Source organism: Acinonyx jubatus, chromosome D1, assembly GCF_027475565.1.
Source record: "Acinonyx jubatus isolate Ajub_Pintada_27869175 chromosome D1, VMU_Ajub_asm_v1.0, whole genome shotgun sequence".
Taxonomy (NCBI): domain Eukaryota; kingdom Metazoa; phylum Chordata; class Mammalia; order Carnivora; family Felidae; genus Acinonyx; species Acinonyx jubatus.
Window position 1 is genome coordinate 99,672,975 of NC_069390.1, and position 24,435 is coordinate 99,697,409.

Here is a 24,435-nt window from a genome sequence, read left to right on the forward strand (position 1 = left end):
AGGTCATGATCTCACCATTCATGAGTTTGAGCTCTGCTTCGGGCTCTGTGCTGATAGCACGAAGCCTGCCTGGGATTCTCTCTCTCTCCCTCGTTCTCTGCCCCTCCCTGACTCGTTCACTCTCTCCCTTTCTCTCTCTCTCCCAAAAGTAAATAAACATTAAAAATTGTTTTTTAGTCGAAAAAAAAAATCACCAGCTCTTCCGTCCATTACCTGCATGCCATTAGATCAGGGTTTCTCCAGTTCCAGGCTGTCAATACTTTTGGCCAGATCATTGTCTTGGGGGGCTGTCTTGTGCATTACAAGATGTTTAACAGCATCTCTGGCCTCTACCCACTAGATGCCAGTAGCACGGCATCTCCCCTGCCACCCAGGAGTTAAAATATCTCAGAACATTTCCACGTATTCCCTGGGGGGGCAGAACCACCTTTTCTTAAGAAACACCGCTCTAAAGAGGGAAGTGACCTCTGTTGCTCTGACTTTTTCATCTGTAAAATGGGGAGTATTTTCATGACACTTGAAAGTGTTACTTGAATCAGGTGTGATAATGGTTCTGCAATTGTTTTGAAAACTTCAAAGTGCTTTTCAAATATAAAATAAGTGTTTTGACAGATATCATCCACTTGAGTACTTAAAGAAAAGCCAGCATATCCTCAGGCTACCAACCCTCCCCCGAGTTGCCCAAGAACCTCTGTGAAATGGAGTCCCCTGGGGCCAATTCTGTCCCCAGATGTTGAGTGGAGGACTGGAAGGTGAGCTCTCTCCACCAGCCTGTCATGTTGGTAGCTGAAGACTAGTCTAACCCACCCCTGTGGGCGTGAGGTCACAATGGGACCTGCTGAGCTGCAAGGTAATATTCTAGAATTCTCCCTAAAACTCAGGTGGCTATTGAGCCTGGTAGATTTGGAGGTCTGACCATTTCTTGCTGCCTATAGACAAGTTTCCATATCCAACACTGCCATTGCTACTGCTTAAAGTTTGCACTGGCAATAAAAGTGAGTGATAATTTTAACCCCAACTAAGTTAAGATGACATGAAGGGGACCACAAGCAGCCAAAACCTCATGGGGTGTAACAAGGATCTGATGAGTTCAATGTTCAAGTCCTATTGCCACAGCGGCACTGGTGAGATTTTTTTCTGGCCGGAAGTTTGTGAACCTAGAATGTGGGTGGGAAGAGAATGGAGCGAATATTTACCTCCAAAATTTACCTTTTATCTCCCCTTTTTTCAAAGCTTATCCCTAAAGAGATATTGGAAAACAGAGACAATTAGACAAGTACCCTGAGTGATGTCACATCGTAAACCACCTTCCAAAGGGCTCCCGCCCTAACAGTGATCTCTCTTCATTTCTCAGATGCCGGTCCTCATTCCCAGCGTACATTGCCAGGCAAGTGTAGCTGCTGGCCCACTCCAGAAACCCAGCAGTTTGGGGTCAAGCCCAGATCACTAGCTCTGGTTGCCCTTGATCCCTGGGATATTCCCGCCTAATGCTTCTGGCATCCCTCCCTTCAGATAGACTTTGCACAGAACCACGGGTACACCTTGAGATTGTCCCCACTCTAGACCTTAGAGGGTGTGGGGTCTCTATCTATCCCTTCTTCTTCAGAAGGCCCTGGACTCTTATAAAGCTTGGTCCAGCCCCTCTAAAGGGACCAGAATATGCAGTCTGTGGGACAGTCAGCCTTTCTCAACCCACAGAAAGATGTGACATACGCTCCCTGAACAATTTTTTTGTTTTGTTTTATATTGTTGCCTAATGAAGAGGAATCATGCAAATAATTCCACCTGTAATAAAAATCTGCTCCCTGTGACTTTATGGATTAGTAAACTTCGAAGCAGCTCACATAATTTTTAAACTCTTTCCTCCTATAAGGGGGTATCACAGTTAGCTCGAGGATGGGCGTCATTAAGCACGGAAGGAAAGGGCTCTTGGCCAAGCAGACAACCTCCTTGGGCCTCAGTTTCCCTGTCTATAAAGTAAGGAGAACAATCCCAAGGCTGTTGTTCGCCGTGGCAGGCAGGGAGGATAGAAGGAAGGTGGCCCAATTGAGTAGAACCAGGAAAATGTCTGCCATAAAGCAAGGCCACCTGGCCTATAAAAGCATTCTGGAGGGCTCTGGGTGCAGATGCAAAGACAGGAAACTGCGAGACAGGGAATTGGTAGCAACAACTCCAGGTAACTCGGCTTTTTAATTAGAGAAGCCTTCAGCCGGCAGCAGAATTGCTTCCGCCCCGCAAACCAGAGACCTGAATCGCAGCAGTGCAACATCCAGCGTTTGCACTTGGTAGTAACAGGGGTACAGTAAGGCCTCCCTGCTCCGTGCCGCATCATCCATTAGAAAACAAAAAAGGTACAGTAAGTGCCACTGAGCTCCTCCATTAATTGCTAAGTAAGGGGAAAAAAAGAGAAGAATAAAGTGCTTTTACCTGCTCGGCTGGATAATTAAAAGCTGCCTGAAGCACTGCTAACCTTTTTCATTATGGCAGTGTTCATTATAAAGCCAGAAAGAATTAACTACACTGCATTATCAGATATCGAAAAATATTAATAGCAAAAGTGAGAAAGGGAAAGGAGGAATTTTGGGCGAGTTAATTAAACCACACGTCCTCAATGACTTATTAAGTGACTGGTCGAACTTCCTGGAGCTCGGTGAGTCCCAGAGAGCATGCGATGTGTTTCTACTCCTCAGGAAATGAGTTTCCAGCCCCGTGGACTTGTATTATTTTTCCTTCCTCTATTGCAAAATTCTTGTTTCTGTCTCTCTTCGCAAATACTGCCGAGTAAGTCAAGTCCTGGATTGGGACTATCTTAGCGCCAATAGCGTGGGAGCTGGTTGAGAGCCCTTGAAGGTCACTGCTGTGGGGACCACTGTGGGAACAAGACCACTGTGTTGTTCAGCAAAAGCCTTACAGTTCTTCTGTAATGGAGCAGTTGAGAACATCTTATAATGAGGTCCCTTTGCTGCTTCTGTAACCCAAGCCCATGAATGAATCCAAGAAGGGCTCACCTTGCCTATCAAATTCCCTTCTACAGGGTCTGGTACTACAGCCTGGCACAGGGCATTGAGGGGGGATGTGCCCTTGGGGCCTCAAGAGCTGTTTGGAGTAAGTTATCCACGCTCCATCCATAGAGCAGAACACGGTCAGAGCCCAGCTGCAGCAGGAAGGCCAGCTGAGCGAGGACTGTCAGACTCCCAAATCTTTGGTGAATTAAGATGACATCCTCTGCAATACTCTTAAGTGCTTAGTCCAAAAAGGCACACGTACGGCACTGTCCTACATGGCATAACAGGATGGGGGTGAAGATAGTAACGGGGGAGAGTGGGGGGGAGACGAGGAACATCTTCCATGGTGGAAGGAACCAGGGAGGGAATGAAAGCATTTTCATTTAGCAAAAAGCAAAATTGATGATGAAGAAAATGTAATATTGATTTCTTTCTTCTTCCTGCTGGCGCTGAAACTTTAAATGAAGTCATAGAGCGACCGAGATTCCCGCTTTGATTGGTTGTACTTTGACCTAATCTCATTTTAAGAGTCTAGTTTGCATGATTGTTGGTGACACGCAAGAGGTTTCTCTTTAAGCAGGGTAAGGTTATCGTTTCTCCAACATGACATTATGACAATCAGACGCTGTTCTGGGGAGCTCCGAGCCTGTCCTTGCTGATGGGTTTCTTCCCTAGGTGGTACATTGGCCCCCATGGCAGCTTTTCTCAGAAACTCAATGAGCGCTTGCCCAAAGAAGAACTTTCCAGAAAATGGGTGTAAGTGATGGTTTATCCAGCTGCAGCCTACATGGAGGTAGTGGGGACAGGAAAGCTTTGGCTAGTATGTGAATGAATGTCAAAATAGCTATAGGGGCAGAGTCAGGAGGTTGAGCACAATGGATGAAGTCATTGAAATGGACCCAGTGGTCACGTGTCTTCCTGACCATGATTAAAAGCCATGTTTGCACAGGTACCTTCTTGCATTTTGTCAGCCTGCACAGAAGTATGTGGAGCGGCCTATGGGGGCTTGGCTGTCCCGGCAGCAGGACCTTCTCCCTGTTAAGTGAGCTTTGCATGTAAAACATTTAGAACAGTGCCTGGCACTTAGTAAGCACTCAATAAATGTTATTGATTCTTCAGCATCCTGCATCTTTATCTGGAACTTTTCATGAGCTTCCTTTATCTTGAAATGCCTTGAAAGGAGAAATCTAGAGATAACATAGAAAAGGGTATGAACATCGAATTTTGAACAACTCTTTAGAGGTGGATTGCCCCCTGGAATGGCAATGGCATGCCCACCCCCCCTCCCCGCCCAGCCCCGTGATTGGAAAAAATTGTAACTTTCTGGTTTTTCACCCTGTCCTTCTGGGGGTGCGGTCTGGGGTAGGGAGAGATTAGAATCAGTCTTTTACGAATTCCCAGATTTGAGACCAAAATTGAAGTGGGCCACCCATGACCTCCAGCATTCAAGCCTCGAGTGTTTGCTGACCGCTCTGCCTCTCTCTTCAGAATGCACTTAAAGGGTGGGCTTCTTTGGCCAGGAGGAATACCTCTGCTTGGGACCATATAAGATATATAAGAAGGGGTGCCTGGGTGGCTCAGTCGGTTGGGCGTCCGACTTCAGCTCAGGTCATGATCTCACAGCTTGTGAGTTCGAGCCCCGCATCGGGCTCTGTGCTGACAGCCCAGAGCCAGAGCCTGCTTCAGATTCTGTGTCTCCCTCTCTCTCTGCCCCTCCCCCACTCACACTCTGTCTCTCTTTCCTTCAAAAATAAATAAACATTTAAAAAAAATTTTTAAAGAAATATAAGAAAACCCTTTGGACCTTGGTGACTGGGAGCTTGGAGAGAAGGAAGAAAGAGGTTGCCCTTGGGTCCTTTTGCATTAGGCCAGGCTTCCAAATATATCACACACATTCCCACCTCTTTCTCTTGGCTCAGCCTGCAACACTTCACTCATCCCTCCCAGTATTCTTCCTCCATGGACCATCTTCAGGTCTCCCGTGTGAGGTCCACTACCCCAGGTCTTCTTCAAGCAGACCCAGTCCTGGTGACTCCTCTTAGCTTCCATAGTGTTATCTGAACTTCTCATGTTCACCAGCCTGGAATGTTTGGCCTATCAGTTTCTCCATTCTAGAGGGTCTGATGGCATCGTGCTCTCAATCTCTTTTCTGTTCTGTGGGACTCTGCAATAAACGGTCGTTCAAAGTGCCCCTCTTGTTGGGTCCACAGAGCTCCATTGGTTTTTGGTTCGTGTCTGTATTATAGTAAGTATTTTATAGCATTTCAGTGAGATGCCTGTGTTATTGTCCATTCTATTTGGGAGCACTTGGAGGGAAAGCATCATTTATTTATGTTTATATATTTATCATGCCTGGAACAAGCACACTCGGTAGGTGTTTGTTGGGTCAAAATGAATTGAATTGAATAGCACTTATTGTTTATCTACCACAGGCTCTAATTTGGCTTTGGGCAAAGGATGGGCACACACCAAATATTTGCTGAGCCTGAATTAACCCCCTTGGCTGTCTCAGCCCCCTCAGCCTCTCCACGCTGTGTGATGTTTTATGGCTGTATAGTGAAGAGTTGGTACATGGCTTTCTGGGTCCCCCTGAACTTGCTCGTCGTAAACCTCTGCAGCCACAAAACAGACAGATCTATCTAGACGGCCAATACCCTCCATTTTCCTTTTTATCTCTGTAACTTAATTTATCTCTGTATCCTAGAAAACCACATAACTATTTAGAAAAAAACTACAGATATGTTTTGAAACCCTAGGTTTCCAGGCTATTCCATATAAGGGACTTTTTCTCAAATGCCTCATAATCCATGTGAAACATGGAAGTAATCCATTTATGCCCCCTTCTAAGCACTGTAGTGTCTGGCACTTAATTTGTGACTTCAGACAAGTAATAACCTCTCTGGGGCTACATCAGTCCGTCTCCAAGGCCCCTTCCTGCTCTAACATCTGTGCTTCTGACGCCTTTTGGAAGGCCCATTGATTAGCTAACTTAGCCATTTTTTTTTTAACGTGTGTTTATTTTTAAGAAAGAGAGAGAGACAAAGCACAAGCAGGGGACAGGCAGAGAAAAAGGGAGACACAGAATCCGAAGCAGGCTCCAGGTTCTGAGCTGTCAGCACAGAGCTTCATGTGGCTTGAACCCACAAACCGTGAGATCGTGACCTAAGTCAAAGTTGGACACTCAACCGACTGAGCCACTCAGACACCATTTCTAACCCCTTCTCTCTTGCTCTCTTCCTGCTATTCATGATTTTTTAAAAAAAAGGACATATACTTACTTCCTTGTGGGTCCTCATACAATCTGAGTAGCCATTGGACCAATTTTGGACAGGGGCTTCTGGGGAAAAAAAATTGCTTTCCAAGGGAAAATGGAGAGATACAGCTTATGAAGTCCCTTCTTTCTTCCTGTCTTGAGTGAGAAGCTGCTAGCCATTCCATGGTAATGAGGGGGTGAGTGTGAGGGCAGAAAACCAACACGTCAAGGATAGTGGAGTGCCCAACACCTTGGTGACAGCACAGAGCAGTGGATCAGCCCAGCAAAGGAATCATTAATGCCTTCATGAGTCTAAACTACTATTAGGCAAGAGTTTTGTTGAAATTTTTGCTGAAAAAGATGTTGTCATGAGCATCCCTGACATACACCTTTCTAATTTCCAGGCGAGAGGATTCTTCAGGTCAATTACTTCGTTTCCTTGGGTCCTCCCCATGAGTGTTACTCCACCTTGAACAAACTCACAGGCCCGCCTGCACACGTGTGCACGTGCACGCGATTTGTAGCATGCTTTATGTTGCACAAGTTTCCATGTGCATTACCACATTCGATCCTTCTATCCTGTGAGGGATGTCCTATCATCCCCCTCCCCTGTTTATACACGAGGAAACTTAAAACAGTCCCCCACGGTCTCTCTGACTCCAAATACAACATGTTCACGCAACTCACCGACAACCCGGTCAAAGTTCCACACCCCGCTTCTTCCACAGAGGAAGCTGTTGGCCTTATCCCCCACCACCCTGGGGCACAGGCCCGGAGTGAGTCTTCAGAACCTTGGAGGACTCGCCAAGGCCCACACAACTCCGTAAGGAGAACCGTGTCAGAGAGGGTGCCTCCCCACCCCTGGAGCTCAGCAGCCCTCAAGGGGGAGGCAGCAGAGACTGTCCCCCAGCTGGGGCCGGAACACAAGTAATTAATAGGTGATCATGGAGCTGGACAAATGCAGACTGACAGCAGGCTTACCTATCTTATAGCCTGCGCCTTGGCTAACATTAGTTCTACAGTTAAACCCGGGCTTTGTTGACATGTTGTTCCCTTTCATTAATAAATAACTGCCCGAAACAATTACACTTCAGGAAACTAACCTTATTTTTCTCTTTCCCTCTGAAAGGTACCAAAAATTAAAAGCAAAGATGCTTCAATCAGCTGGAGCGCTCCTGGGCGGGTGTTCCTAAGTGCAATCTGCTTAATGGGAAAGACCTTTCGGGGGAAGGGCAGTCACTCTGCAGCTCCCCCGGAGGGGCCACGGGCAGGTAGAGATAGAATACACGGTTTCTCCATGAGGGCCTGGCCCTCTGCTTATCTCAGGATCCCACTGTCCAACGGACTTAATTTACCTCTCCAGTCTAGCTCTTCCTGGAGCTGCAGGCACATGTCAATCTTCTTTTTTTTTTTTTTTAAACCAATATAATATCATGAAAAGATCGTGACACTTTAAAATCAAGCAGTCCCAAGTTTGAGTCTGAACGCTGCCGCTTATTAACTGTCTGTTTTGCACCACTTATCTGACTGTTCTGATTATTTGTTTGTTGTTGCATAGCAAAATACTCCAAAACCTAGAGGCTTAAAACAACACCCATTTATTACCCTGCAGTTGCTGTGGGTCAGGACTCCACGTGCAGCTGAGCTGGGCCCTGTGTCCAGGGTCTGCCAGGCTACAGTCAGGGTGCTGGCTGGGGCTGCACACCTCTCCCAGCTTCACCCACGGAGGTACGCTCCGGGCTCCAACCTCACTCACTTGGCTGTTGACGAGACGCAGGGCCTCCCGGGCTGTGGGCTGGAGGTCTCCCTCAGTTCCTTGCCACTTAGACCTTTCCATGAGGCAGCTCCCACCGAGGTAGCCGGCTTGCATCAGACTGAGCCAGCAAGAGAACAAGATGAAAGTTAAAGTCTTTAATAACCGAATCTCACAAGTGACATGCCATCACTTCTGCCGTATCCTTTTCATTAGAAACAAATCTCTGGGTTTGGCTCACACCCCAGGGGAGGGGATTGCATAAGGACACGAATGCCAGGAACCAGGTTCACTGGCTGCCGGTTTAGCAGCTTCTGAACTGCATCTTCTGAAGCACGGTTTCCTCATCTATAAGCGAGCATTATAATAATTCCCTGAGAGGTGGGAGAAAGATTCCGATGAGATGCTATACAGCTTAGGGCCTAGAAGAATGCATAAGAATGCATAAGGAGATAACTGTCCTTCCCCTCCTCTGCCTGCCACATCACGCTGATACGCTCAGAGGTTGACATGCAAAGAGGCTTTATGGCTAGTTCCACTCCCAAGAATGAAGCAATATGGATACAGAGAGCAAGTCAGAGGGTCCCAGGGAACAAAACTGATGGTGGGGGGAACATTTGAGCTCTCCGGACAGGGTCAGAGGCTGGCTGTCCCTGAGGCAGAAGGCCGGAGAGATCACTGCTGAGAGGCTGAGCCCTGGGTGATCTTGAGAGGACAACCAGGGGCCAGACCCCAGCAAACGGCCTCAGGAGCCAGGGCCGTCACAGCCCCCATCACAGGCCAACCCCGCCACCCTCCCCAAGGGCTACCGACAGCCCCAGAAACGCTCCCAGAGGGGGTCCATAAATCACAAGATGCCTTCTTCCCCCAAGGTCAGCGGACTGTGGAGCCAGCTCTGAGCATGGATCACTCTCGCTTTCCTTCCCTAATTTCCCACCAGTTCATTAAAGCTTGACCTTCTGGGCTCCTACGGCTACTGCGGATGTCCAGCCAGAGAGACCATTATATTTTAAAGGCTGTTAAACTGTCCAATGATATTTTAGCCTCTTTTTTTTTTATATATTTGATAGCAAATCATCAATCACTTGTGTAAACTTCCAAGTAAAAACTAGGGAGAAAAAGATGGAGAATTATATGAAATTACAGTGGAATGAAGCAGTTAGATTTCTCTCTATCAGCCGAGGCGAGGCGAGGTGAGATGGTGGTCAATTATCTTTTTCCACTCACTGATAAATCGCCAGCACCATGGAGGCTGTCAGTGTCTGACTCATGACAAGCAGAGAGGGGGGCACTGGTGTGACCAGAGAGCCGGGGATGCAGGCTAGCATTACAGCCGGTGCTGGGGCTTCTCCAGTGCCGACCTTCACCGGCCGGCCAGGATAGCAGCCCGGGCCCCGACCATGTCCTGGGAGAACCCCTTTCTCTTCTGACCACCGCCCCTACGACCCCCTTCCTCCCCTCATCATGCAGGGGACAGCGGAGACTGCCCCCAGCCTTAATGTGCAGAGGCGTGCTGCTCTCCACTACTGTGTCCCAAACTGACCTTATGATTTTCCTCGCACATTCCTTATCTGAGTTAGTGGTACCATCATTCACCGAAGTGATTTAACTAACAACATCCTCGTCATCCCCGACACCTCCCTTTTGCTCCCCCCCGCCGCCGGCTGCCCCCCACCGGTGAATCCATCTCTGCACTTGGTCTATTGTCTACCACAATTATTTGGCAGGCTCACCCCACCTCACATCCCCCTGCTGTCGCCAAGGTCCAGGCTCTGTCACTTTTGTTCTAACCTGTTGGAAAAGCCTCTTAATGGGTTTCCACATCTTCAGCGTTTTTATCAAAAGCTCACACTCATACTCACACTCGCCTCTGTGCACTCCTGCCGGTCTGTTTTTTAAGGCACGTCCCTGACTGCATGCTGTCACCACTGGCACTTAGGAAGGTCCCTCTTGCTTCAGGAATAGGCTAACACCCCCCACCTGGTGTACGATTTCCCACAGTCGTCCTGATGCCCACGGGCCATCCCCAGCCAGGGAAGCCATGGTTTCCGTCCCTGCTCTTTTTTGTGTCCAGGACTGTGTTATCTCCGCCCCCTCCGCCAGAGCCCCCTGTCCCTCTAGTTGAACTGGCCAATTTCGACCCAACCTTCACAACCCAGATCAGAAGTCACCTCCTCCAGGAAGTTCCTCCTGACTCCCCTCTTCTCTTGCTTTTATAAAGCAGCGCAAAACACCACCACCACCCCCACACTGAATTCTGATTTCCTTGAGTAAAGACCTCAGCTCATTGTCTGGCAGCCAGCACCACCCCAGGCTCTGGGGCACAGGGAGTACTTGTTGGCCCATAAGTTGCTGTGAGCTGTAGAGTAACACAAATCCAGGGGCGCCTGGGTGGCTCCGTCAGTTAAGCGGCCGACTTCGGCTCAGGTCATGATCTCGCGGTCCGTGAGTTCGAGCCCCGCATCGGGCTCTGTGCTGACAGCTCAGAGCCTGGAGCCTGTTTCAGATTCTGTGTCTCCCTCTCTCTCTGCCCCTCCCCTGTTCATGCTCTGTCTCTCTCTGTCTCAAAAATAAATAAACGTTAAAAAAAATTAACAACAACAAAAAAAAAGAGTAAGACAAATCCAGGGGGTGGGGCTCCTAGGTGGCTCCGTCGGTTAAGCATCCAGGTCTTGATTTCGGCTCAAGTCATGGTCTCATGCTTCATGAGTTCGAACCCCACATCAGGCTCTGCAATATCATTGCAGAGCCTGCTTGGGATTCTCTCTCTCTCTCTCTCTCTCTCTCTCTCTCTCTCTCTCTCCTCCACCCCCGCTTGCTCACACTCTCTTTCTCTCAAAATTAATAAACTTTTAATTAAAAAAAAAAAAAAAGACAAACCCAGGGTAGAATATTGCTCTCCCACCTTCTGGCCCTTTGACCTCAGCAAGACTACTGTGCCTTTGAGCTGCAGTCCTTACTGATAATATGAAAGTCATTAACTTAACCCTGTGAGAATAGTATGGAGATGGGAAGTGAGATTTAGAAAGTGATGAATTGTTGGTAGAGTAAGGGCCGGGCAGGAGTTTGGGATGGGAGCTGAGGTTTCTAGGAATAACGCGGGTGAATGTAGGTACGGAGAGGGGGATGGTAGGCAGAAGAGTATAGTGAAGAGCTCAACACATGGCAGGCGTTCAACCTCTACTTTCCTTCGGAAGTCTGACAACTGGAGGAGAGGAGAAAGTAGTAACTATGTCCCTTAAATGCTCGCCACCTCATTTCTCTCAGTTACTACCCGTTTTCTTTTGCTGACTTGGATACCCAGCCACGTGATTAGGGACAAAAACCCCTCTGTTTGATAGCATTGTCCCCAGCAGACTCTAAAACACACACACTGAGGGATCTCATCATCCCCCTAAGTGACTCCAAGCTTGCCTGTCTGGCACCGCACTATCTGTACACACAAATACAGCTGGGCAGGCAGGTAGGAGGTGTGCACTCTTGTGAGTCATCCTGTGCCAGCATAGCACCAGGGGACCCTGTCTGTGATGGCGGGGGGGGGGGGGGGGGGTGAGGGGGGTGGGGAAGTGGGCTCCTGAGTGACAGTAGCTCATCTTGGACCCCTAGTTCCTGGCTCCAATGCATTTGGCCCTGTCCCCAGGTTGGGAGTTGCTACCTAGGGAGCAGTATGAGGGAGAGCAAAGGCCAGGTAAGAAAGCAGGGCCTGCTGATAAAAGGGTTGGGCTAGACTGGAATGGCCCCATGAGACAAAGGTACTCAGAAAGTTCTAGATGATAGAGAAAAGAGGGAAGACAAGGACACAACCCAGCTACCAGTGGCCCCAGGGACCAGAGGGAAATAGGAGGACCAGGTAATCCTACAAACAGAAAGGTCTTATATGTAACATGAAATATTTGGCCAAGGAACAATCCGAACACAGAAATGGGTGGGCTAGAACAAGGTGGGGTCGATGTTAGCTCAAAGATGCCATGTCCTCCACAACAGTCAGATAAGCCCTGCCTGGTGATGCTTCAGAGGCATTGGTCTGGACAGGAGAAAACAGTGGCACCTTCACCCAGGAGGTAGGTCCTATCCTACACGCACATTTCAATGAGCAGTATGTGTCTGTCCCCCTTCACACCTATTACCCACAAACATGAGCAGAACAGCCAGCATGAGAGGCTCCTGACTCCTTCTGGAATAAAGCAGCTAAGTTCTCATGTACCTGGTATGACTGCCCCAGTCACACCCTGTCTACTAACGCCCAGGTAAGCATAGAACCTTAGGACTAGACAATAGCATATATTTCATCTCTTTTTACAGATAAAATAAAGTTTCTAGAAAGATTAAATGAATTCTGAAGCTAATGTGACTAGTCTGTGTAGAGCAAGAACTAGAATTCATTCTTCCAACATCTAATAGAAGGTTTCCTCCACCCTATCAAACAGCCAAAGGGAATCCATTGGAGACTGGAATTGAACTTTTGGAGGAAAGTACTCCTTAGTTTGAAAAAAAAAAAAATCAAAAGAAACATATTACCAATGCAAACCAAAAACAAGGACACACTAAAATTTTTGAGGAAGATCTGGGAGCCATGAAGCAATCCAAATGTTGATGCTTCAAATTGAGCCTTCAAGTGTACTATTTAATATCACACATTTAGAGTAATTTATCCTCACCATTTACATATTTGATTGGATTTTTTTCTCTTTTTCTTAACTTATATTTCAGGAGAGAGGTGCTTGAAAATTACTGTTTGTTTTTGAGTGATGTATCCATGGGCTTGTTTCCTTATCCACTGTTGTTTCCCCAAAAGACCCAATATTAAGATTGGGAGAAGGGAATGGGAGGAAGGTACTGTGCCGTTTAGATCCATCACAATGGACGCTGGATCCGTCCAACACAAGCTAGACTAGACTGTTCATGTAGACAAACAACATTAGCTGATACTGAATAAGACAGACCTTGGCTAATGCCATATGGAACCAATGTATCAATGTTTGAGATAATGCAGATAGATTCAACCTTGGGGGTGAGTTGAAGTTACCCCTGAATGTAATGGATATTTCCACCATCAGTCATTGAAGGACAAAGTTAATCTCAGGACAAAAACAAAATTGGTGTAGAAAAGAAAATACCTACCATTTGGGGAATCAGGGTCAGATGATCTGGAATCAGGAGAGATGGGAGAGAGATGGCACCTGCATGTGTGGAAGCAAGCAGATGCTGGGAAGGGATGTAGCCCCATCATCAAAGGGCTCTGGAGCTGGCTTCACACGTGTGCATTCTAACAATGGCCAGTGCTAGAAGCAAAAAACTTCTGTTAGATTCAAGGCTTTAGTAAAAATCATAGTCTGATCTCTGCTGGGCTGATGGGAATTAGAAAAGAGGAAATCCCATGTTTAAGAAGGTGGAGCTAAAAGAAGAATGGGTGTCCCTCTCCCTGAAACCAGCTTGAGGGTTCTCAGTGGCAGCAGCCTCCAGCTAAAAAGTTAGGACCAGATTGGCACTGATCTCTGTGAGATCATCAGCAACAGGGACAATGATAGGGCTGGAAAATTAGTGGACCAAAGACACCAGAAAAGAGCCCAAGGTTCTTATTCCAGAAGAAAAACAGTGAGGATAGGCACTGTGTTGGGGGCTAATTTATGGCAATTAGACTAACAGCAAAGTTTAACAGGTTGTAACATTTATTTGGGTTGCAAGCAAGAACAACGATCTCTAGCTGGCTTAAGAATTTTTTCTAACTTTTTAATGTTTATTTATTTTTGAGAGGGAGAGCATGCAAGCAGGGGAGGAGCAGAGAGAGAGGGAAACAGAGGATCCGAGGTGGGCTTTGCACTGGCAGCAGAGAGCCCAAAGCGGGACCCAAACTCACAAACCATGAAATATTGACCTGAACCTAAGTCAGATGCTCAACCGACTGAGTCACCCATATGCCCCAAGAATTTTTTTTCTTTAAAAAGCAGGATGAAGGATTTATTGGAAGGATAGTTGGACATGTCATGGAACAGAAGGAAGAATTGCAAAATCAAAACCTGAGAAGAGGGGCACCTAGGGTGCTTAGTCAGCCTCTGACTTGGCTCAGGTCATGATCTCATGGTTTGTGAGTTTGAGCCCCACGTTGGGCTCTCTGTTGTCAGCCTGTCAGCACAGAGGCCGCTTCAGATCCTCTCTCCCCTGACTCTGCTCCTGCCCTGCTTGTGTCTCTCAAAAATAAAATAAAATAAATATAAAAAAAAACAAGAAAAGGATTCTCAAACAGGGGTGTTGACAGAACCTCTCTATATGGTGCAAATGATAGTGTAGCTTGTCTCTGATTTCCATTCAAACTCTATTTCTCTTTCTTGCAAAAATCCAATTCAGAAAAGAAATAGGATGGTGTGAGGGACAATAAAGACTGAGTGTAATGGGAGGAAGGACCTTTTCTCCTTCCTTCCACACTTCTTGGGTCCATAAAATAACTGCTCCCTTCACAGAAACATTACATCTCTTTTCTCCACCATTTATTCCTGTCCCCTTCATTTCTCTCCAAGGGGATAGTATTAGTTTTCCTAGTTACATAATAAATTATCAGAAACTTAGTGACCTAAAACAAGATGCATTTTTATTTCACAATTTTATGTTGGCTAGAGTCCAGACACAGCTGAATTGAGTCCTCTGCTCAAGGTCTCACAGGGGCTACAGTCTAGGGGTTGGCTGGCTGCATTCTCATCTGGAGACTCAACTGGGGAGGCAGCTGCTTCCAAGGTGCATTCAGGTTGTTGGCAAAATTCACATCCTTGTGGTGGTATGACTGAGGACCCTGACTTTTTGCTGATGTTACCTGGAGGCTGCCCACATTTCATAAAGGGCACCCCAGTTCCTTGCCTTGTGGCCTTCCTTCAATATGTGGCTTATTTTGTCAAGCCAGCAAGGGGAATCTCTTTCTCAGGGGACAGCCCAGTCCCTTTGAAGAGCTTTGACCTGATGAAGTCAGGCCCACCCAGGCTGTGATCCCCTTCCTGACATATGCACTCTCTTTCTCTCTGACAACTTCCCACTCCTCATTGGCCTGCACGCAGGCCACAAGCATTCTTGTCTTCTTCCGGTAGTGAGCTCACCTGGGCAGGCTGGCAGTCACTCAATGTCTCTGCCTATGACTGCGTCCAAAATTTCAATTCAGGAAGGAAGGAAAGAAAGCCCAAGTGCCAAACCTCATTAAGCCTCAGATCCAAACCTTATTTTCCCATACAACTTTACCACCCACAAAACTGATACATTGATCCCTGTCTGATTCTTCTATTTTCCAATTGTTTCATAGCCCAAAGGGGAAAACTCTGATTTATTAGAACCTCAAACCCCACTCGGTGTCCTGGGGACTGGTGCCATGGGAGTGAGAGCCATTCTTAGCTTGGTAGCCACACTGGGAAGTATCTCCTCTGTGCCCCAACAATCTAGGTGTAGAGGGGTACTAAAAGCTGGTTTTGGTAGGTCCAGCCTTCAGAGGCCAGAGACACTTAAAATATGGGAGAAAAAGGCACATAGCATGTTATGTGTCTTGGGGACGAAGGGTTCTGCAGAGACCATCTCATATTTGTCCTGATTTTAGAAAAAAGACAGCTTCTATGGCAAACAACTAGAATGTGTTTTTTAAAGACTTTTTAAAAAAATGTTTATTTATTTTTTTGAGAGGGGCAGAGAGAGAGGTAGACACGGAATCTGAAACAGGCTCCAGGATCTGAGCCGTTGGCACAGACTCAAACTCACAAACTGCAAGATCATGACCTGAACTGAAGTCAGACGCTCAACCGACTGAGCCACCCAGGAGGCCCTAAAATGTTTATTAATGTAAGAAGTTCTTTTCTTCGTATCCTGTCCACTCCCTCTGCCTCTCGTTACAGAGGAAAAGCTAGGGCATGTGTGCTGGTGCTTTGCTGCCCACCAGCCTATCTGCTCTCCCATGCCTGTACCCTTGTTGTGACTCCCAGCTCTCCAGGCTTTTCTGGGGCCACAAATCTCAACGTGTCATCCTGTCCCACAAGTGATAACTAGGTAGAGTCAGAGTACGGCCATCCCATGGGAAACCACTTCCCCAGACCGTGTCCTGACAAGGAAGAGGCTAAGTCATAAAAGCCATTACTTACAAGTGTCCAGAAGAGAAACTGAGGCACAGAAAGGGCAAGTAACTATCCCAGATACACACAGCATTCAGCAGGTGAACCAAATAGAGAGTTTTAGACTCTTTCCTTTGTAGCCCCTGACGCCACACTGCTCCATTAATCTAGAGCAGAAGCGAATGAACCCCTCCCAGGCCCAGAGTCTCCTGAGAAATAATCCACTGATGTAAATAAGCCAGGAACCCAGGTGCCCTCAGGGGTCAGTTCTTAGAGCACCTCCGTTAAGATGGTTAATAACCACAGCAACGTGATTGATTACTTAGCACTGGAAGGGAGTGAGCGCTTGCCCGCACCCCCTCCAGCCGGCTCCCTTCATTTGCATAGGTAACGGTAGTGTTATTAGCAGCTCATTAGTGCTAAGCCCAGGTGACCAGAAAGGCAGACTCAGTGGTCTAACTGGAAAGAACCTCTCCTATTTTAGGGGAAAAACTGTACTAGGACTCTTATTCCAGGGCCATGTGACCCAGACACCATGAGAGTGGGTTCTAAAACAGGGGTCCCTGGCTTTTCTTAGTGACAAAGTATGATTCTAAAATAACATCAGTACAGACAACAGAAAGCTCACCTGTGATATGCTAGTGATGTGACGTGATGAAAATGGCACTTTGCCTCTGCGGTCTTCCTCCCCCAAACCCAGAACTCCAGGCTAACCAGAAGAAAAGCATCAGACAGATCACATCTGAGGGTCGTTTTACAACATGCCTGGCCAGTCCTCCTCAGAACTGTCAAGGTCATCAAAAACAAGGCAAGTGTGAGAAACGGTCTCAGGTCAGAGGAGCCTAGAGACCTGACAACTACCTGTAATGTGACATCCCAGATGGGATCCTGGCATAGGAGAAGGGCATTAAGTAAAAATGAAGGAAAGTGAAACTATGAACTTCATCATAATAATTTATCATTATCGGTCCATTAACTGTAACAAATGTACCGTACTCATGTAAGATGTTAATAATAGAAATAACTAGGTGTGGGTTATGTGAGAACTCTGAATTGTCATTCTCTGTAATTCTAAAACTGTTCTCAAATAAACAGTTTATTTTTTGGAGAGTGTCTTACATGCGGATGGCACATTCCAATTTATGCCATGATATCATCAAACTATCCTCGTTGGTCCTCAATACCTGGGTAAGGTAGGGTAAACAGGCATCTTTCCGCTTGCTTTACAAAGTAACAGAGATTTGAAGAGTTGAAGTGACTTGTCCAAGATCACAGAGCTACTAAGTTAAATGATTAGTTTCACACTCTTGTCTTCTGACTCAGAGGCTAGTATCTTTCACCAAAGCAAATGTTACCACCTCTAAAGAGGTCAGAGATAAAGAAAAAAAGACAGTGCAAGCCTCTGGCTAATGGCTAGAGGGTTTGGCTATGGAGACTGAGAGAGGGCCAGGCAAGAAGTCAAGGTCAGCCAAGGATCATGGCCATCTTTGTGGGTCTCCTTGGTCCCTCAAGACATAGACTGAGAAAAAATAAATAAATGTTCCCCTTGCTCCTTCTCATCCATTCTGGAACCTCTCCCACATCCTAGATGTGGAAGCACAATCCAGAATTCTTGTGGCATATTTTTGCCCACCTTAAAAAGCAAAAGGACACAAAAGTCTTTCTTTCTTTCTCTCTTCATTTGACCTTAACGAAAACTTCCAGAATGTCAGTACCAGCCCCACCTGGAAAAAAGTGATCCAGGCCTACACAAAATGAGTCAGCAGGAGATGAGGAAATGAAATCTAGCTCTATTTTTGCCTCTTACAGTTTCTTCAAGCCCCGCCTACTTTCAGATCCATCTAGAAGCAAATAGGAAAGAAGAACTTTCTGTAACTCAGCTGGGCCACTTTGGGAAGGTGGGAAGAGACAAAGGTGATCGGTTCTTGCTATTGTCCATGTAAGAAAATGAAGTGATGGAGAGAAGAGACCAATTTTGCATGGGGAGAGTATACTGATGTGCCTTCAATTTCAACCGAAACCACTTGTTGGCCGTGAGGCACGTTCATGTCAATGCCTCTGGGACCCAGTTTCCTTTTCTGAAAAATGAGAGGTTTGAACTCAGCAATGTCTAAGCCCTTCTCTACTTGGACATTCTGTGATCTAGTTCATGATCAATGGAAACAGAGTGAAGGATTCTCAACGAGAAGCGAAGCTGATGGAGTATAGCCATCGGACATTTTAGAAATTGAACCAGAAACTCACATTGCACCTGTTTTGGTGACCAGAGAAGTCCCTGGTCACTTCTCCACAAGAAAAGGATGTTTAAGTGATTGTTTAATTCCCTGGGGATTATTCAGCAAATCCCCAACAGTTTTATCATACTACCCTACATAGTGGGTTAGAATCAAAAGGGATATTGGGGACATCAAAAATGTATAACCAATTTTTTAAGAGCTTACAAGCTATTTCTAGCTCACTCCACACAGCCCAATCCAACCATTAAAAACACATGTCAAGTTAGCTGCTGCATCCTATGGGTAAACATTCTGGAATGAAGACACATAGGGGGGCACACACATGCACATATTTACATGTATGTTTGGGTGCACATTCCCCCTGTCCTGACCCACCCAGTGTCTCCTTTTGCCTTATCAGGAAAGAATTCCTGGAGGAAGTAGGCTCTGAGGGATGAGAAGTATCCTCTGGGATGCACTAGGACCCAGTGGAGTTGCAAAGCTGTAGGAAATCTGATCACTGATGGAGTCTTCATCCAGATCAGGGCATCAGTGAATGCAGGGTCAGCAGGGCTGTCCTCACCAAACTGCTCCTGTTTTGCTCTGTGCCCCCTCCTTTCCCTCTCCCTCCTTACCTCCTTCCCTACAAGCATTCCTCTCCCCCTCTAGTCACATACTGCCTTGTCCTGGATTCTTCCTAAGGGCAGCAAATTACTCCTATCATTTTTAAAAATGTAATCAACTGCATTTGATCCATCAGGTGCTTTTGTGAGGATGGGTTTAAAAAAAAACAGGTTGAAAAAAGTGGATAAAATATAAATTAAAAAAGAAGAATGGGTCTGGTTACAATCAATAACCCCAGAATTATTGACTCCTCTTCCCATTACGCTGTGATGCCTCTGTAATCTTGCTGGCAGATTCTATAAAGGACGCATCTGTGCAAGATGAGATGTCCATTGTCAAAAGTTATAATTCTCTTCAACACAACTCCCATAACAGCAGCCAGGCAGTTTCTGCAGAGCGATCTGGTGTCTGGGAACCACATGACATCACTCTCGAAAACCCATTTTGTGTCCCTGCCCTGCGGCCATCCTTGTCCTTAGCAAGTTGGAAGGAAGAAAGGAGGTAGAACCAGAAGCTGAACTTGGCCCAGCCGAGTGTCCTGAGCTCACGCATTTCAGGCTTTCCTTTGACCTTCTAGACTCCTTGGAGAGGTTTACCTCTCCTCCTCCCCTTAGTAGAGCTAAGGTCCTACTAGAAACAAATGTATTGTTCACTCAGAGGAAAACCTGAAACGAATCTCCATTTCCTTGTACAGATTCTCCAGCTGGGATTGCTGTCCCCACGAATGTCTTGGTTAAGGGGCAGAGTTTGGAGTTGATTTCCAGAGGTTTCCCCAGGAAAGGACAAGGCAGATCATAGGCTTACATCAGCTTAGGAAAAGCAACCTGTCTGGACAAGACCCCAGGAAGCCAGGCTTCTTGGCAGTAGGACCTACCAGGAGTCGAGGAAAATCTCCAGCTGGGAGCCACTCACCCTTGCAGGAGGAATTAGCTCAGGGCGTTCTTTTGAGCTCACGCCTTAACCCCCAGGAGATGGTGTGGCCAAATAGGAAGAGCCCTGGCCTGGGAGCCGTGTGACCTTGCAAAAACCACCTCTCTGAGCCTCACTTCCTCATTTGCAGAGCAAGAAGGTTGGATGGAATAACCTCTCAGGGCCCTTCCAGATTTCTGAGTGATTGTCTGTCTCTCTCAGCTCTGCATTGGGGTGGGGACAGTAACTTCTGTCACTTCTCGGCCTCTCCAGCCCTTGCTGGCTGATGCCCTCATCCCCAATCCCAGCAGGAGCCCCTGCCTCACCATAGGGTGTTTGGGGGTCTCCCTGCCAAGGAAGGAGGACTAGAAAATCTGGGTGGGCCCTGCCCTCAGGGACACTCTGTCCAAACCAGAAAGCAAAGCTCTGCTGGGTTTGATTATGAAGATTTACAGCCAGGAGTGAGTTTCCTTGGCAATATTGTCTGCTGCCTTTATGAGCCGCAATTACATAGCATTTGGTACCTGGGAAGGCAACAGGCGAGGGCTGAAATGGTGAAATGCTCTATCACTCCAAGAAGCACACCGCCTTTGGTAATAAATATTGACGTTCATTAAGACAAAGCCAGAATTCAATCTGTTCTGGGGAATTCTCTGCTTCCGGCCTCAAGAATGGCCCTTATTTACAAGATGTCCCTAAGGGAATGAGACAGGCCGGCTCACCTTGCTCCCCAAGATACATTTTATTCAACCGACTTGTCCTGGGCAAACGTGTATCTGACAAGCCAATTTGAAAATGAATTTGGTACATTTTTTGAGTTGATTATTTATCCTGAAAATGAATGCCCATTCTGGTCAGGCTGACAGCTCTCGGGATGAGAGCTCTCTGCTCCCGGCTCCCTTGTCACGCCTGCTCCGTCAACAAAGGAGCAGCGGAAGTGAGAGAGCCAGCCTTCTGCACAGGGGCTGGGTGGGCGCCTCCACCCTCACTCACCAGGACCCTGGCCCAGTGTAGTTTCATCCTGCTGACGAAAAGGCTAGCTTGCAATGCCCGTGCTGGAAGAAGTGGGTGGTGTGAAAGCCAGAGGGGTTCCATCTGCCCTACCGTCTTGCAAGGTTCGGCCAGGCGAGCAGCTGATTCCCACTGCCCAGAGTCATCAGGAGGTGTTAGTCCAGGGTAAGAGAGCCTGGGGCAGGGTCTGGGGAGGGGAGGGGGCTTTCAGTCTCTCTGAAGTTTACTTGCCCTGTTTCCCCTCGACCGCCATCATTTCAAGATGATACCTTGGCAAATTTCACAGAAAGGCAACATATTGCAGGGATGTGCTCGGAGGGTGCACCCCCTCCCCCGCCCCTGCCGCCCCACTCCAGCTATGCTTCCTTCACAACCCACCTGCCCAAGAACTCAGAGACCCTGACCTTCTGGTATAGCCCTGGAAGGCTTCATGCAGGAAGAGGACCTTGGGAGGGAAGTGGGAAGACTGTTTTGGAGACACTGACTTGCCTGTGGCTAAAACCTCATCAAGAGGAACTGGGTCATAGAAGGCCTTGAATGTTGAAGCCAGGAAGCCACAGGACTCTAAATTTCCCAAGGTGATGAGATAGCTTTAGTTCGGTGGTTTTCAAACCACAATGAGATCATGAGACCCCTTGTTCTAATGTAATCTTGTCTAGAACCTCAATGTAGAAAGCAGATGAAAGTGAAACTCTTCCTGTTAAACACAGACTCCTGTTGAAGCCCCAGAGCCCAATCCTGCTGACACAGGATCTAGTCCCTGCACCGAAACTAGTCCAACCGATATCAGAATCATCTGCTTGTCTTTTCTGTTTGTTTGTTTGTTTGTTTGGTTTGTTAAGATTTATTTATCCAATTAGCTAACATACAGTGTAGTCTTGGCTTCAGCATAGAACTCAGTGATTCATCACTCACACATGATACCCAGTGCTCATCCCAACAAGTCCCCTCCTTAATGCCCATCACTCATTTGTCCCATCCCCCCCACCCACCTCCTCTCCAGCAAGCCTCAGTTTGTTCTCTGTATTTAAGAGTCTCTTATGGCTTGCCTTCCTATATTTTTATCTTATTTTTCCTTCCCTTCCCCAATGTTCATCTGTTATGTTTCTTGAATTCCACGTATGAGTGAAATCATATGACATTTGTCTTTCTCTGACATATTTCACTTAGCATAATACATTCTAGCTCCATCCGTGTTGCTGCAAATGGCAAGATTTCATTCTTTTTGATCGCTGAGTAATACTCTATTGTATATATGTACCACATCTTCGTTATCCATTCGTCAGTCGATGGACATTTGGGCTCTTTCCAAACTTTGGCTCTTGTTGATGGCACTGCTATCGAGGTGCATCGGGGTGCATGTGCTGAACTGTCTGTTGAATATGCAGATCTCTGCACTCCTCATCAGACCTACTGATTCATATTCTCTGGAGGTGGTGCCATAGCATATGTTTTTTTTATTCCCTACTCCTCTTGGTGGTCGGTAAGGCACAAAGTTTGAGACCCATGCAGCAGAGCTTTACAGGGCAGGGTATGAAGACTGATGCATGTGTCTAATTTGCAGGTCAGTCCTCCACTGAGCTTCACTACATTCCCACTCGTCTTCCCTCTCTCCCCCCCCCAACACAGTATGCTTGTTCTATGTTGTGTGAACATCGTGTGGTTGTTCCTGGTAATGAACCCAGAGAGGAGTGGACCAAGGGAACAGGAACTAAAACACCCACCACCTTCTCAAGCCCCTGCACCTCACTAGGGCCTCTGTGGCACTAGAAACCCCAGCTCTGAAAGCAAATATTTTTAAGCACCTTGCAAACCACACACCCACTCTCAACTATTATGTGAAAAGAGTTATCCATTTCCCAGCTCAGCTGCAAGAGCGAGACGGTTCAAGAGGTTGAAATCAGAAAGCCTAAAGTCAAAGATCTTCAGAGACCCACTTTCTGCCAAGCAGGCTGGGGCGCCAAGCAGCATCTAGAGGCACAGTGTAGACTGGGAACCATTTTCCATAGCACCGAGCCCCAAGGCGACACACCCCCTAGAAAGGCACGGCTTCGGCCAGTGCAGCCGTCAGTATTTCTGCTTGCCAGATGGGAGAGTGAGGGAAGCAGCCCTGAGCAATTAAGTGTCTAGCCTAAGGTCACAGAGCAAGCCAACGCAGGTCCTCAGAAAGCACCGAGTCCTCCTGCGGATTCAGGCAGCAAGTGGGCAATCTGCCCTCGGGCTCCTGCCTTAGAGCACCTTCATCTTGCCTGGCTCAGCACCGGGGGCTGGCTCTGCCTCTGCTCCCACATGCCTCAGCCAACCCATCACTGCCCTGATCTAAGCCTCCCCTGCCACCCCAGCCTGGGGCCTCTGGAAACCAGGAGACACCTGCCCACGTGGGTGATGCCTGTCACGAAGTGAGCCCTGAGAGGTGGGCGGCCTGGGTGGGTGGGGGAGGGGGGGTGCTTGGAATTCAGCTTCCTTTAGCTCTCAGCCCACTAATTAGGGCAGTGATGGGAATGTGAGACATACAGGCACAGCCTTGCTGGAATGACAGAGAAGCTATAAGCCAAGTACTTGGAATGTAATTGGACAGCTAGTGTTTTGAACTGACCCCCCCCCCCCCACTGTTGCCCATTGCCATTCTTCCTTCCTGTGGGAAACCACTTAGTGGCCATGTCAATCATGCAATTCTAAGGGGGTGCCGATCACTCCTAGGAGCAGGGATGGCAGGCAGTTGAGGTCCAGTCAATCATCACTCCTCATGCTCTTAGCCACAGGGATGGTTCAGTGATGGACATGGGGCTGTGTCTGGCTAATCAGAGTTTTCCCTGGAAATTTTTCCAGTCGGAGCATTGTCAGAGGCTGCTGGAGATATATACCTTCCCAGACACCTGGGGAAGGCCTCTTTGCAGGAGGAAATAATGAAGCCAAGCAGAGATGTGCGGAGTGTGAATATAGACAGAAAGAATCCTGATGACATCATCTGGTCCCTTAATCCAGGAAGAGCTAAATTTCTCAATCACACATGCCAGTAAAATGTCCTCGGTTAGTAAAAGATAATACAAGTTGTTTCTGTTACTTGCAACCAAAGAGCTCTGGTAAATACAGAGCGATAACTATATAGCTAGCTGACTGTCAAACTTAAAACAAGCTGTTTGAATTGGCATGGACTTCAGGGCATGGGTATAAAGGGAACCCGGCCAGAAGGACAGCAGGCAGCTGGCCTAGAAGAAGCGGATTCTAGGCTGCATCTGCCTCCATTTCTTGGGTGATGGAATTTCATGGTCATTGAGGTTTCACCAAAGGCCAATTGCCTTTTAAGGGTCCTCTTGCGCCATATGGAATAGGAAGAGGGAGCAGATAGGTCCAGCCAGGAGCCAGCAATGGAAGGAACAGGTGGAATGGGGGGGGGGGGGGGGGAGAAAAAGACAAAAGAGAGAGAGAAAGAAAGAGAAATCCTGGAAGTATGTATATGGATTGAGGACCCCTGTTCTAATCTGGGGCCTGACAAATGGAGCTAAGATGACATCCCTATCGCTCATTTAAACTCCCTCTTCCAAGGGCACCAGTTGACAACCCAATCACTAAATCCCCGAGTGCTTTC

General features: G+C 47.3%; 1 long non-coding RNA gene across 2 annotated transcripts; it reads right to left on the reverse strand.

The window, feature by feature from the left end:
- Positions 1–1,202: 1,202 nt before the first annotated feature.
- Positions 1,203–20,523, reverse strand: LOC113593192 (uncharacterized). 2 transcript variants are annotated; one of them, XR_008290668.1, is made up of 6 exons: positions 19,801–20,523; positions 16,715–16,871; positions 13,133–13,293; positions 8,015–8,132; positions 6,284–6,342; positions 1,203–4,192 (listed from the first exon to the last, which is right to left on the reverse strand). It is a non-coding gene; the product is annotated as an uncharacterized LOC113593192 (long non-coding RNA). The 2 variants fall into 2 exon arrangements; XR_008290667.1 differs by lacking the exons at positions 1,203–4,192; positions 6,284–6,342 and having other exon boundaries at positions 6,360–8,132; positions 19,801–20,495.
- Between the last annotated feature and the right edge of the window lie 3,912 nt (positions 20,524–24,435).